Below are 14,927 nucleotides of genomic sequence, written 5' to 3'. Positions count from 1 at the left end.
CCGTGCAGAGACAAATGGTTATTTGCATGATGATGGTCTTGAAATTTAACGTTTCTTTACTTAGAATGACATTAAAGAAGAAATAAAGGATGCATTGAGGAAGAAACCACAGGAAAAGGGGAAAACTTAGTACTTTAGTTCCTTTGGGGTCACTTCTTCCTGCGTTTTGAGTGAGGGTCCAGGCACTGATCCTGTGGCCGTGGTCAGGCACAGGGCTAGGAGGTACACGTTCCTCCGGGATGCAGTTCTGGGAAGGGGTCCTGTGGGGCCACATTGACAAGGCGCACTGTGTATACACAGGTGGTAAATATAAGAACTGTTGCCAGAGGGGGCTCGTTGGGCCCCAGAGGCCCTAGGAAGACCCGAAGGGGTGACCTGGGGGTGGACACGCACTGTTGGTGTCTTCACTGTTGGTTAAACTGAAGCTATGTGCTTTCCAGTGTGTACTTTGCATTTAACAATTTAAATATTAAATTATGTGTATTTTTTTAAAAAGACATTTCTTGGGCATATCTCCTCATCACCTTCCAAGGCCCATTAAGCCCCAGGCTTGGGAACTCAAAGGTGCCCTGGGATCACGAGGCTATCCTGTGGGATTTCTGGGGGCTTCTGGTTTCTAACAGCCTCTGGGATCCCGGTGAGGGCCCAGAGCTGCACCACCCCCTTGGGGCCCTTCCTGGCCCGTCCTCCCTGTGGGAGGTGCAGCGGGGTGAGGCCGTAGCAGGAGAAAACATGTAAACTGGCTCACAGATGCCTGTTTATATTGACTGCATGTTAAAATGATAATATTTTGGAGATTTCAAGCTAAATAAGATCAGTCATTAAAATTGATTTCATTTGTTCTTTGTTGCTTTTTTTTTTTTTTTTTTTTTTTAAGTGAGAGAAGGGGAGATAGAGAGACAGACTACCACATGTGTCCCAACCAGGATCCACCTGGCAGCCCCCTGTCTGGGCCGATGCTCGAATCAGCTGAGCCGCTGGCTATGGGAAGGGAAGAGGGAGAGAAAGGGGAGAAGGAGGGAAAGAGAAGCAGATGGTTGCTCCCAGAGTGTCGGCACGCCAGGCTGACACTCTATCCACTGAGCGGACCGGCCAGGGCGCATCCACTGTTTACCAGGGTGTGCGGGTAGCAGGGCTCTTCCAGCAGCAAGGATTACAGTCAATCTGTTCCTGTGTTTCACATCAGATGGGCCAGCAGAGAGGAGGGAGCTGGCAGGATGGTGGGCCCTAGTGCCAAGCCCACTCTCCCCAGAAACTCAGCAGGGACTTTACCTCCCCATAGGTCCCCCGGTCCTATCTGGCCCCAGCCAGACTGCCTCCCAGTGACATCCCATCTGGGCTTACCTTCTCCCCCACCAGGTGCCCCAGCCAGGCAGGTATCCTCCCCAGCCTGGGTCTCCCCGGGGCCTGCCGCCACCCGCACACTCATACTCTCCCCACCTTCTCACCTCCCTCGTCTGGCCAGGTCTGCCTGGTCTAGCCCATCCCAGAAGTTGGGGACTGAGAATTTGTGAGATGTGTGCTCAGAATCCCCCCGCCTGCCTCACAGCCCTGCAGGCCCACAGACAGCGGCAGTAGCCCTGTGAGGGAAGGCCTGGCCGAGTCGCTGACCCGCAGAAACACCACCAGGGCGTAGGGACATGGCAGCTTCGGGCAGGGACATCTCTGGCCTGGGCGAGGTCTTGCTAACAGATGAGGAAATGCTCTGAGCCTAGCTGGGGTAGGGCCTCCCTGCAGCTGGGGACACAGGCCTGAGGGGCACAGGTGTGGGAGATCCAGTCTGCAAGGATGGCCTTGCTCGGGGTAGCTGCACAGTCTAATGCGGGCTGGATGCTGTGTGTCCCTGCAGAGCGTGGTCGGGCCTACATTCCCACTGGCACGCATACGTACATACATGTGTACACATGCACACACGCACATATAGGCCTGGACGCTCTTCCTCTTCCTGACCAGCCACCTACCAGGGAACCCATTTGTCATGCAAATGACCCCTTCTGGGGCCCTACCAGCCTCCAGAGTAGGTTCTGGAGCTATTACCTGTGCACGGTTGGACCTGGGCTTGAAACTGTACCTTGCTGGGCCCCTTTGGGTCATGCAGCCCACTTTGCCACAATGGCTAGCACCTATGAAACATCCCCCTATAGAGGTGCCTCAGCTGCAGACCCAGACTGACCTGGGGCTTGACCCCAACTGCAATCTTAATGTGCAGCCCTACCCTCGGAGAGCCAGGTCAGCTGTGGTCCCTCCTGGCTTCCTGTGCCACCTCTGGGTGTGGGTGGGGAGGGCCAGGCCTCTTTCTTGGCTGCCCCCACGGCTGTGAGCCAAGAGAAGGTGCTCAGCCTTGTGCCCATCCCACACATAGGGCCAGGATGCAGCCCACCAGCCCTCGGTTTGAGCCTGCAGCCTGTCTGCCCATCTGCTCCTGCCTTCCAGGGTGTCTAGGTGAGCCAGTGCTACCCGGGGTGGGGGGCTCTTGCTAGGGTGTTTGGCCTGTGGGTGGGTCTCAATTGCTTTGTAGGGCCACGATGGCCAGGCCCTGGGACACTGGCTGAGTGATAGAGCCCATGGCTGTCTTCTGAGAGAGACTCCTGCGAGGGCCAGGGGCCTCAGGGACACCTGGACTATGGAGTGGCCACAGCAGGGCGGGAGTCCAGCAGGGCACACTAAGTGGACCCGGGGCCACAGGCAAGAACTGCTTTGCCCCTGGCCCAGCGCCATGCCTGCCAGTCCCAGGACACTATGTGCAGCGACACAGGGTGTGTGTTTGCTCAGGGTGCTTAGCGCCGGCACAAGGGCCTATTGTGTCCCTGGGTGACCCCAGCTCTCACTGTGGTTCACCCCACCCCCAACCAGCAACCCGCACACACTACCCCCCTCGGACCCCCCCTCACTGCCTGCCTCCACTACCGCCACCCTGTCCACACCTCCTACGCTCCCAACCATCTTGCCCCTTGCCGTCATCCTCTCACCGGGGCCACCCACTGCCCCTCCACCACACTCCCTGCCCCAAGTCTCCCTAGCCTGCCGCCATCCTGGTTTCTCCTGCCCGCACTGTGACTTTACAGTCCTGCCACCCTCTGGGCCCAGGTCTTCAGGGCTGAGGGTCAAGGTTACTCGATGAGCCTAGCTCAGGTTTTTGAGCTTGATTCGCCAGACCAGGGGTCCCCAGGGCTGAGACCCTCTCCACCAACCATCCCAGGGAGGAGGTCTAGACAGCAAAAAGCCTTTTGGGCCGCACGGTTGGGTTTCCGTCAGAGGGGTCCCGGGAGGGTGGTCCATGGTACAGAATAGCTTGAGTGTGTCTAAGTGTTGTGGGAGCAGGTGTGGGCCCTTGTCCTGGCTGTCAGGCCCAGGGCTGGGCACACTGCTCATTGGGCTACTCTGCTCTCCTGGTGGGGGGGGGGGTGGCCAGCTGAGGCCTGTGGGGGAGGTTGGTCACAGGCCATGAGAGCTTCAACTGTCTGAGTGTCCAGGCTACTGGACTTTCCAGTGGAAAGTTGAGTTCAAGGAGGGCCACGTGCACCCTTGTGGGGAGATCAGCTCCCAGGCCTGTTGGTCAAGCAGAATACAGGCACTGGTCAATGCACATGGGTCCACACGAGTCCACATGGGTCCTTCTAGGTCATGACTTAGCACCCATGTGGGCCCTCAGGCATCCTCACACTCGCCATCCTCACACTGGCACACATGGGCTTGCAAACACCCATCCATGCACCCACCCCCTCGTCGCCATGCATGACTATACACTCTACCCTGCCCACGCTGATGCCCACACTGTCCAGCCAGGAGCACAGAGCTTCCCTAGGTGTCTCTAGGACAAGCCCAAGGGAACAGGTATCCCCATCAACCAGGGGGGACACGGGGAGCAGGGTGGGATGTGGGGGCTGGTTCAGGCTGTGCTATTGATGGGTAAGCAATCTGACCAGCTGACCACATAACTGAGTAGTCGGTCTCCATCAGCACCCGGTTGGAGGCTGCCATGGAGCGTGTAGGGTACCTGGCTACTCAGGACCCTCAGAATCCCCTACTCGTCCCCTCAGGCTGAGGGTCAAGCATGAATGCCTTACCCGGTTGGATGGGCCCACATGCAGGGGAGGAGGTAGCTGAGGTGGCTGCTGCACCTGAGGGACTTCACAACCTCTTCTTGCTCCTCACTTCTGCCAGCTGTGAGACTCCTCCAGGGCCCAGCTCCAAAAGAGCTTCAGGTGAGGAAACTGAGGCTGGGGCTGGGGGAGGGGCCCTATGTAAGCCAAGAGCCAACCAAGTAGAACCGGTCTTACCAGGTGCATGTGCCGGCATGTGTGTTTGCGTGTGTGTGTGTATGTATGTGTTCACATGTGCAGGTGATCTGGGACCTTGCTAGGAGGCAGGAAAAACAGAGGAATGCCTGCCCAGCATCGGGTGGCAGAGCAGGGACCACCAGCAGCAGAGATTTGAAGTCTGGGTCACTGGGTGGGGGGGTGGTGGGCAGACATTTGGGCGCTGCCAGAGACATAGGTGTAGGTACTTGAGAGGCCAAGACCCAGCTCTGTGGTCTGCCTGGTTCTGCCCACCCTACCTTCAGTCCCAGGGAAGCCTGGCCAGTACCCTCCAGGCCCTCGAGCTAGTCAAGGCTGGGCCTGTCTGGTGTGCTGCCCCAATGGACCACCCTACTCCAGCCTCCTGAGAGCACAGCGTCTAGGCCGACCGATGCTGCCCCCAACACACACTAAGAAGCTCTACACCCAGGCAGACAACTGTCATCTGTACTGGGAGCCCCAGGGTCCTGGCAGGTGGACTTCGAGAGAGCAGACCCTCCTTGCCCCTATTCAGCCTAGCCTGCCCCTCCTGCCCACAGAGCAGGCTCCTTCCTGCCCACTGTGCACTGTCCCAGCAGGCCCTCCTCTTCTGAGACTGCTTCTCCAGGCCCTCTTGGCCTGGCCTGCAGAACCCCTCTACTCCAGCCTCTACACCCCACCCTCTTGACCTCACAAGAGACATCCCAACTTCCCTCCTGATGGTGCCTTACCAGGAAACTGGCACAGCACCCACCTGTGGGGATACCCCCAGGCTTCCTGCCCAGTTTCTCAGCCCTGGACTGAGCCCAGGCCCAGCCTTGGGTTCCAAGTCACCCACCCCTAGCTCTCACTCTTCCCCCCACCCCTAGCTCTCCCTCTTCCCCCCACCCCTAGCTCTCCCTCTTCCCCCCACCCCTAGCTCTCCCTCTTCCCTCCACCCCTAGCTCTCCCTTTCCCCCCACCCCTAGCTCTCCTTCTTCCCCCCACCCCTAGCTCTCCCTCCTCCCCCACCCCTAGCTCTCCCTCCTCCCCCACCCCTAGCTCTCCCTCCTCCCCCACCCCTAGCTCTCCCTCCTCCCTCACTCCTAGCTCTCCCTCCTTCCTCACCCCTAGCTCTCCCTCCTCCCCCACCCCTAGCTCTCCCTCTTCCCCCCACCCCTATCTTTCCCTCCTCCCCCACCCCTAGCTCTCCCTCTTCCCCCCACCCCTAGTTCTCCCTCCTCCCTCACCCTAGCTCTCCCTCCTTCCTCACCCCTAGTTCTCCCTCCTTCCTCACCCCTAGCTCTCCCTCCTCCCCCCACCCCTATCTCTCCCTCCTCCCCCACCCCTAGCTCTCCCTCTTCCCCCCACCCCTATCTCTCCCTCCTCCCCCACCCCTAGCTCTCCCTCTTCCCTCCACCCCTAGCTCTCCCTTTCCCCCCACCCCTATCTCTCCCTCCTCCCCCACCCCTAGCTCTCCCTCCTCCCCTACCCCTAGCTCTCCCTCTTCCCCCCACCCCTATCTCTCCCTCCTCCCCCCACCCCTAGCTCTCCCTCCTCCCCCACCCCTAGCTCTCCCTCCTTCCTCACCCCTAGCTCTCCCTCCTCCCCCACCCCTAGCTCTCCCTCCTCCCTCACCCCTATCTCTCCCTCCTCCCCCACCCCTAGCTCTCCCTCCTCCCTCACCCCTAGCTCTCCCTCCTCCCCCACCCCTAGCTCTCCCTCCTCCCTCACTCCTAGCTCTCCCTCTTCCCCCCACCCCTATCTTTCCCTCCTCCCCCACCCCTAGCTCTCCCTCTTCCCCCACCCCTAGCTCTCCCTCCTCCCTCACCCCTAGCTCTCCCTCTTCCCCCCACCCCTATCTCTCCCTCCTCCCCCACCCCTAGCTCTCCCTCTTCCCCCACCCCTATCTTTCCCTCCTCCCCCACCCCTAGCTCTCCCTCTTCCCCCACCCCTAGCTCTCCCTCCTTCCTCACCCCTAGCTCTCCCTCCTCCCCCCACCCCTATCTCTCCCTCCTCACCCACCCCTAGCTCTCCCTCTTCCCCCCACCCCTATCTCTCCCTCCTCCCCCACCCCTAGCTCTCCCTCTTCCCCCCACCCCTAGCTCTCCCTCTTCCCTCCACTCCTAGCTCTCCCTTTCCCCCCACCCCTATCTCTCCCTCCTCCCCCACCCCTAGCTCTCCCTTTCCCCCCACCCCTAGCTCTCCCTCTTCCCTCCACCCCTAGCTCTCCTTCTTCCCCCCACCCCTAGCTCTCCCTCCTCCCCCACCCCTAGCTCTCCCTCCTCCCCCACCCCTAGCTCTCCCTCCTCCCCCACCCCTAGCTCTCCCTCCTTCCTCACCCCTAGCTCTCCCTCCTTCCCCACCCCTAGCTCTCCCTCCTCCCCCCACCCCTAGCTCTCCCTCCTCCCCCACCCCTAGCTCTCCCTCCTTCCTCACCCCTAGCTCTCCCTCCTCCCTCACCCTAGCTCTCTCTCCTCCCCCCACCCCTAGCTCTCCCTCCTCCCCCCACCCCTATCTCTCCCTCTTCCCCCCACCCCTATCTTTCCCTCCTCCCCCACCCCTAGCTCTCCCTCCTTCCTCACCCCTATCTCTCCCTCCTCCCCCCACCCCTAGCTCTCCCTCCTTCCTCACCCCTAGCTCTCCCTCCTCCCCCACCCCTAGCTCTCCCTCCTCCCCCCACCCCTAGCTCTCCCTCCTTCCTCACCCCTAGCTCTCCCTCCTTCCTCACCCCTAACTCTCCCTCTTCCCCCCACCCCTAGCTCTCCTTCTTTCCCCTACCCCTAGTTCTCCCTCCTCCCCCACCCCTAGCTCTCCCTCCTCCTCCCACCCCTAGCTCTCCCTCCTTCCTCACCCCTAGCTCTCCCTCCTTCCTCACCCCTAACTCTCCCTCTTCCCCCCACCCCTAGCTCTCCTTCTTTCCCCCCACCCCTAGCTCTCCTTCCTCCCCCACCCCTAGCTCTCCCTCCTCCCCCACCCCAGCTCATGTTGTTGACCCCAGCCTCAGTTTTGTTGCCTATGAGCTGGGCAGTACTGCCCAACCTGAGCCAGCAGCTGGAGCCTACCTGGACACTTTGCAGTCCTGAGCCTCAGTTCCCCATCTGTAGATGGGTATAGGAGGAGGGCCATCTTCCCCATCCCTGCCCTCAGAGAACCACGTGGGAGCAGTGTCAGTGGGCAGAGCCTGAGCATGACAGGCAGAGGTATTAGGAGGGACACCAGTAGCTGGGACCCACAATCTGGGAGGGCACCCCCAGTCCGGATGTAATATCTGTAGCTTCTCCGAGGCCAGTTCAGGCCACCACACACCCTGTGCTTGCCCAGCCAGCCCTGACCCAGCTGAGGGACACAGGGCCCAGCATGTGTCAATATCTGCAGGCGAAGAGGTTGGCAGACTTCTGGTGGAACAGGGTGGGAGAGACACCTGCCAGGTATCCACCGCCATTCGGCACGCAGGGGCACCTACCTCCCTGACACCTACATCTTCCCCCAGAAGTCCTAGGGCTCAGCTGGTTCTCCCAGAAGACCCATTTTGCAACTGAAAAAATAATATCTGAGGTCCACGGCTCTGTCTTCCTCCACAGGCAGGAGGGAGCCAGGCGGGGTCTCAGTGGAGTGGGGGTGTTGCTCAGAGCAGCCTCAAAGGGAAGGGTGCAGAGGACTCCAAGGGCTGTGGGCGGGAGCCATTCAGGTGGAGCAAGATGGATACCAAGGACAGTGCAGTGGGGAGGTGGCCACCTCAGGCCCAGGTTACAGAGTAGCTGACTCACCTGCCTAGGAGGGAGGGACTCCAGGGCCGGGCCGAAACCCTGAACTGGTACGTCCCAGAAACCACAAGTCAGCGGCTCTTCTCCTGCCCAGGCCACCGTCCAGAGAAGCCTCTGTGGGAACACACAGACGGGGTATAGGTGAGACCCAGCGATGGTGGGTCAGGGGCAGAGGGTCTGTATGGAGCATCATCGCCTGAGGTCCTCAGAGAAAGACTGGGCCCCTGAGTGGGGCCCTGGCTCGGGGACAGGACAGAGGCACAGGCACACACATGGGGGAGGGGCAGAGGTGTAGACCCCCTGACCCCATGACATCCCCACCAGCAGTGCTGGGGACTTCTCCACGTCAGCCATCAGCCACTGTCAGCCAGCCACCCGATAGAAAGACACTCAGCATGGAACCCTGTGGTCCCGCACTGCAATGCTGCTGATCTCGCAGACACATGGGTGTCTGAGCACAGCTCACACTGCACCCCTGCCTCTGGACCTGGTCAGGCCCTGGGAAGAGGTAAAGGGGGCTGGCTCACCTGTGCACCCTCACCCAAGCTGTGGGGCCCCCTCTGGGGTCATGAGGAAACTCATCCCCCCACCCCCCAGGAGCCAGAGCTCAGTGGGCAGGAGGGTGACTTGTGGTCTGCAGCCTCCAGCACCAGAGCTCGGGCCTATGAGACCCTGACACTGCACCCCAGGTCAGGCCCACCCTGCCCCCTGAGGGGCAGGAGGCAGGAGGGGTCTGGGCAGGGGAGGTGCTGCTGTCTCTGAACTCAGGGAGCCTATCCTGAGCTCGGTGCTGGTGCCGAGTTCCTGCCATGGTTCCCATTCCTCTGTGGTGACTCAGCGCTCTGCCCGCAGTATCACCACCCACAGTCCTGTTCTGCATTGGGCCAGGAATGCACCCAACCATCAGGGTGTGTGGGTTGTGTGCCCTGCCCCCACTTCCTTACCCTCAGGTGTGGCCCTGCCCTGCCCTACACCCAGCCCAGCCTTCTCTTCCAGCTTCTGGGGGGAGTTTGGTCCCATTGTCCTAGGACGATCCGGCCCTGGATCCTGACATGGGCACCTGAGCCTGCCCCCAGCCCCACTGTGACTCAGTTATCCCACTATGGGGTGTGGGTGGAACAGAGCCTTGTCTCCCCCGTCTGGATGGTGGATAGGTTGGCCAGACTCTGAGTGGATGGTGGATGGTGTGGCCTTTGGCCACACCAGGGGCAGCTCACTGGTCTCCTTCCTCCAGAGGGGCTAGGAAAACTTCACCCTTGCCCTTGGGGGAGCTGAAGACCAGGGTTGAGAGGAGAGGGAAAGATGGACCACAGAGTGGCACCCGTAGCGAGGGGTGGTGGCATGAGCATGCCTGCCAGGGTGCTTGCTGGGTCTGCACCACCTGTTCGGTGTTCATGGGCCAGCTGGCTGCTGTGCATACACCTGAGGGCTCACCTGTTTGAGGTGAGCCCACAGGTGTGTCACTGCCCGGGCCCTGACCTGGGCTGACCAGCCAGTGGGAAGCTCTGGGCTGTCTGCCAGGCCAAATTGGGCCCCTCCCAGCTCCTGGCACCTGGAGCACCCATGTCACTGCCACCTCCTACAGGGAGCCCTTCAACATCACAGTCCTGCTTGGGGGCCACAGGGACTGAGCATGGGGCATTTAGGGATTAGCTGAGTAAGAGTTGGGGGCATCTCCTTGTCAGAGGGCCACTTAGCTTCTGGGCTGACCTGGGCGCTCCCCTTCTCCCCCATTCCCACCCACTGTTACTTCCCAGGAATAAGGAAGTGGCTCTGAGGTTGGAAACTAGCGGCTACCTCTGAACAGATGCTCTGTTTAGGCCATCTCACAGCCTGGGGTCAAGGCCCCTGAGGGAACCCTAGGCAGAAACACAGAGAGGGCAGGGCCACTCCTTCAAGGCCTCAGTGGGCTCTCTGCACTGTCCACTCCCTGTTGGAGCCTAGAAGAAGGGAGCTGGCCCAGAGCTCCAGCATTCCTAAACTTCTTCAGGTGTTCTCAATACCTGCTTCCTAGAATAATAGGATGAGGTGGAAAAACTTCCAGCCTGGGGAGTGGTCAGGGCCAGCAGCCTCCCCACTTCTCCCACACAGGCTGGGCCAGCAATCCCTGAAAACTGACATTTCCAGTAGTCCCTGCGTCCTCAGCTGGGATCCGGGTGGCCCCCCAGCCTACTCTCCCAGCTGCATCCTGGGATCTCAGTGCCCAGGTTGGCAGTGGGGATGCTCCCAGGAAGCAGACCTGGATCCTTCCAGCAAAAGCCACAGTGAGGAGTCTGGAAGGCAACACAGCTGGAGGGGTGCTCAGCCTCCTGGGGCTCAGCCAGTAGACTTGCCCCTACCTTGGTCCGGCTCCATGTCCAGGCTGTGGGTGCCAGGATCTGTCCCTTGCCCATAGGTCCGGGTTTACTCTCAGCAGATATGGAAAGGAGAGAACACACCAAGACTGGGTGCAGGGAGCTCACGTACCAGTGCATGCCGCCAGGGTGCTGGGCACCACACAGACAGGCCTTGGTCAGTGCAGTTCTCATCCTTTCTCTATGAGCTGAACTTCGGGCCACACTGGACTTTCCTTAGAACTACTAACCCTCCCTACCCCATGCTCAGGAGTGGGAAACTCTCCTTCTGCCCTGGCTTTCTATTTCTAAACCACAGGTGCTTATGGGCTCTGAGCTGTGTGGGTGCTGCCTGGGGCAGGTGGGGAAGGGACAGATCAAGCTTGACTTGAAGCCTTCATTCCATCCTGCCCCTGTTTCTGTCCTAGACTGACCCATTCTTGGATGAGGTTCATGCCCTGGCAGTGAAACTCTCCTGTCTACCTCGTTGGACCAGTTGCCACCCACAGCTCGTCTTTTCCCCGAGGCTGTCCGCCTGAATACCCCCATTGGCCACGGCTCCCTCTGGGAGGTGGTGTGAAAGCCATGCTCCATGGAGGGAGGCAGCAGGTGCTCACGAAATGCGGTCTCCAAGGCCATGATTGCGTCCTCTGGGGTCTGTTTGTAGGTAGGAGATGGTACTTCTATGGCTTGAGTGTGGTCTGAGCATGGCCAAGGTCAGCCATGGGACTGAATGAAGCAACTTGGGGTCCCCGGGACTCAGGCCACCAGCCCATTCCCCTTTAAAGAGACCTCCCAACTGGCTCCAAATTGCACAGTTCTGATCCCCAGCTCTGGTTCCATCCCAGCCCCTGGCAGTGACAGTTGCTGAGTGCCCCCACGTTCTCCTATTTGGTTTAGCCTTGCAGACATAGCTAACCTGAGCTTCCTCCTCTAAGAAGCCCTCAAGTGAGATCCACTGCCCACAGGGCTCCTGGAGCCCGGCATGCAAATCACAGGCAAATCCAGAAAAAGCCAAGCTTCCGACTCCACAGGAACCCCCCCATGTTCTGTCCTCACCTAAATGCTGGGAGCCAGAGCTGACAGGTGAGAAAGGCCTGTCCAGCCTGGGTGCCATCTACAAAAGGCCACTGCACTCTCCCTGGCCTGAGTCTGAGAGGCTGCCCCTGCTCCTAGGTTCAGGGTGGGGTCACCTGCAGAGGCCAGCTCTGTCACCCCAACCCCTATGAGCCAGGCCTTGGGGCAAGAAGGAGGGCACAATGGAGCAGACCTCCCCTAGGTCCACCCAGGCTGGACTCCTCCACTCTGAGGGCCTCAGCCCCATGCTAGTTATCCCCTGGACCCTACGGATGAAATCTGGGGCCTGTGTCCACAACAACCAGAGCCCCCAGGGCTGCATCTAATAGGTTCCTACTTTGTGCTAGAGCAGTGGTAGTCAACCTGGTCCCTACAGGCCACTAGTGGGCATTCCAGCTTTCACGGTGAGCGGTAGTGGAGCAACCAAAGTATAAATAAAAAGATAGTTTTAACTATAGTAAGTTGTTTTATAAAAATTTATTCTGACAAACAGTGAAAATTCGACAGAAAGTACTTGGTAAGTAATTATTATTATATGCTTTAACTTGCTGTAACTCTGCTTTATAAATTTTATAAAGTAAAGTTACTTCCCTACTTTATAAATCACCATTACTGTGGAACTGGTGGGCGGTTAGAAAATTTTACTACTAACAGAGATACAAAAGTGGGCGGAAGGTGTAAAAAGGTTGACCACCCCTGAGCTAGAAGAAGAGCCTCACAGACATCTTGCTGGACCCTCCTTCTGGCCCTGCACAGGGGTGACCTGCTCCTACCGGAAAGCCCCCGCAGGTGGAGAGACTCAGGCTGGAAACAGCCAGGACGTGCCACGGTTTGAGTGTGGGTCAGTGGCACAGTGGGGGCTGGGCTGGAGGTACTGAGGCTGGGTCAGGGCATGGTCTCAAGGGAGACTGGGAGAAGGCACTTCAGGGGAAGGAAAGTGGGGCGGGAAAGACCGAGGTATGAGGCCCCAGTAAAGTGGCCAGGGAGCTGGTCCAGTGCAGATGCTCTGCCCACTGCCTGGGGTGCCCTGGCCCCGAGCCAGGGCAGAGTTCATGCAACTACCGCCCACTGGCTCCCACTAATTCACCCCCACCCCAGCCCAGGCCCTACCCAGGTCGCCTTTGGGGAACATTGCAAAATCCTGGCCTGGCCCTGCTGGCTTCCCTCCCTGCGGGTGAGAGGCTGTGACAGAGGCGAGTGGAGGCCAGAGGGAAAGCCCCTCCCCACCCTGCCCAGGCAGTGGCCCTGTGTAGGCACTGGAGGGAGTGCTGGGTACCCACCTGCTGCATGCAGGCTGGCCAGCACAGAGCACCCAGAGCCCAAGGTGGGGTCTTGACAGGGGTGGGCACGTATGTGAAGCTGGGCACTGTCTGGGGAGCTGTTGAGCCAGGCCTCATGGCTAGGTAAGGGTCAGGCCCCGGTGGCCCAGAGCTTCCTGTGATGGGAGTGGAGGCTGGAGAGGGCTCAGGCTGACAGACACATGTACACTCAGACATATACCTGCACAGACACACAGACCATTGCACACGTGTACACACAGATACACACTCAAGCCCCACACCAACACAAACCATCACATGTGTACACATTCACATTCTGCACAGACACACTGACCATCACACACTTACAAACACACTCCTAGAGGTGGGGCACTATAACCTGGGAGTGGGGCCATGCCCCCAGGTCTGTTGGTTTTCTTGGTTCCGCCTGCCCCAGCAGTCCCCCTCAGGCTTGTCCTGTGCACCCGTCCCCATGCCAACCACCAAGGCCTCCTCAATCAGCGCCTTTCCAGCTGTGCCTGCATGTCCCTCAGGTTAGCTCACCCTGCCCTGGTTCTCAATGCCCTGAACCCAGACCATGCCTGGGGGACCCCACCTGCCCCCCTCATGGTCAAGGCCTGGGTGGTTTGGGAGAACCTCCCCAGCCAGCCCATCTGTCCTCTGTACCCTTCCTTGTTTTCACCCCCATCTCAGCCCCCTCCATGCTCCCTCAGCTGCCCAGGGCCTCGCAGCTCCCATGGACAGCAGGTCACCATCCTGCCTGGTCTGTGTGTACGTGTGTGTGACTATGGCAGAGTGTGAGTGGCCCAGGCCACTTTTTGTCCACTCTCCCCTTCCTCCCTAATCCCAGAGGCCAGCCGAGCTCCAGTCACCATGGCAACAGCGCAGCTTCTCCGGCCAGCAGGACAGGGTGACCTGGTGGGGCTGGCTGTGCAGGGCAGGGACGGGCCATCTCAGGGGAGGGGGTGTACAGCCCTCTGGTAAGGTCCAGACTACTCCCTTCCTTGGCTCTTTGGGAAACACCTGCCTTGAGAAGATAGGAACTTGAAGAGGTACCTGCACCATGCTGGCCTGAGCCTTGGGCACCCTAGGGTGGTGGGAGACTAAGGGACAGAGCTTGGGCCTCTTTGGTCAGTGGGACAGCAAGATAAAGACCTGGTGCTTCAACCACAGCTGAACTTTCCTCCTGGTGGCCTCTCCCTGCCGTCTGCTGCTTATGGAGCTGCTGACCTAAGCCAGGCCTGCCTGTGGGCCTCAGACCTATTTTTATAGCCCACCGGATGGCCTTCCAGGAACCAGGAAAAAACAGATGACTGGCATCCTGTACAGCCAGAGACACGGCTGAGTGTGTGTGTGTGTGGCTCATACCTGCAAGGTAGTGGTGGCCTGGGATCACTTACCAAGGGCTATGCCCAGAACAGAAGAACAAAAGGCTCTTAGGTGTCAAATTTGGCTTTGCTCTCCGTACAAGGAGTGTGGGGGATCCACAGCTGGGCAAAACCCTCAAAGCCTCAGTTTGTCAAGCCGAGAAATGGGGTGGGTCATTCCCACCTGCAGGTTAGTGGTAGGGTGAGGCAGGCGGACAGCAACCTGCCTGAGTCCTGCTCATTGGGCAGGGTCATCTAGGGCAGTGGTTCCTAACCTTTTTTGGGCTATGGACCGGTTTAATGTCAGAAAATATTTTCACGGACCAGCCTTTAGGGTGGGACGGATAAATGTATCCGTGACCCAGACAAGTGTCAAGAGTGAGTCTTAGATGGATGTAACAGAGGAAATCTGGTCATTTTAAAAAAATAAAACAGCGTTCAGACTTAAATATAAATAAAATGGAAATAATGTAAGTTATTTATTCTTTCTCTTTCTCTGCAGACTGGTAGCAAATGGCCCGCGGACCGCTACCGGTCCGTGGCCCCGGGGGTGGGGACCACTGATCTAGGGTACCAGGACCCCCAATACTAGGGTGGACATAGGGCCCTGGTGGCTGCACAAGCAGAGAGATACCAAACCTATGCCCAGCCCCTTCCTTTGGCCAGATAGAGCCTAAAGCAGGGTCCCCAAACTACGGCCCGTGGGCCACATGCGGCCCCCTGAGGCCATTTATCCGGCCCCCGCCGCACTTCTGGAAGGGTACCTCTTTAATTGGTGGTCAGTGAGAGGAGCATAGTTCCCATTGAAATATTGGTCAGTTTGTTGATTTAAATTTACTTGTTCTTT

General features: G+C 59.1%; 1 long non-coding RNA gene across 2 annotated transcripts; it reads right to left on the bottom strand.

Annotated features, from left to right (window-relative positions):
- Window positions 1-2,930: 2,930 nt before the first annotated feature.
- On the bottom strand, window positions 2,931-7,855 carry LOC136387367 (uncharacterized). 2 transcript variants are annotated; one of them, XR_010748115.1, is made up of 3 exons: window positions 7,723-7,855; window positions 4,068-4,226; window positions 2,931-3,549 (listed from the first exon to the last, which is right to left on the bottom strand). It is a non-coding gene; the product is annotated as an uncharacterized lncRNA (long non-coding RNA). The 2 variants fall into 2 exon arrangements; XR_010748114.1 differs by lacking the exon at window positions 7,723-7,855 and adding an exon at window positions 7,322-7,437.
- Window positions 7,856-14,927: the final 7,072 nt, after the last annotated feature.

Source organism: Saccopteryx leptura, chromosome 1 (assembly GCF_036850995.1).
Source record: "Saccopteryx leptura isolate mSacLep1 chromosome 1, mSacLep1_pri_phased_curated, whole genome shotgun sequence".
NCBI lineage: Eukaryota > Metazoa > Chordata > Mammalia > Chiroptera > Emballonuridae > Saccopteryx > Saccopteryx leptura.
Note: the sequence above shows the minus strand (reverse complement) of the source record. Positions and strands in the feature narration are given on the sequence as shown.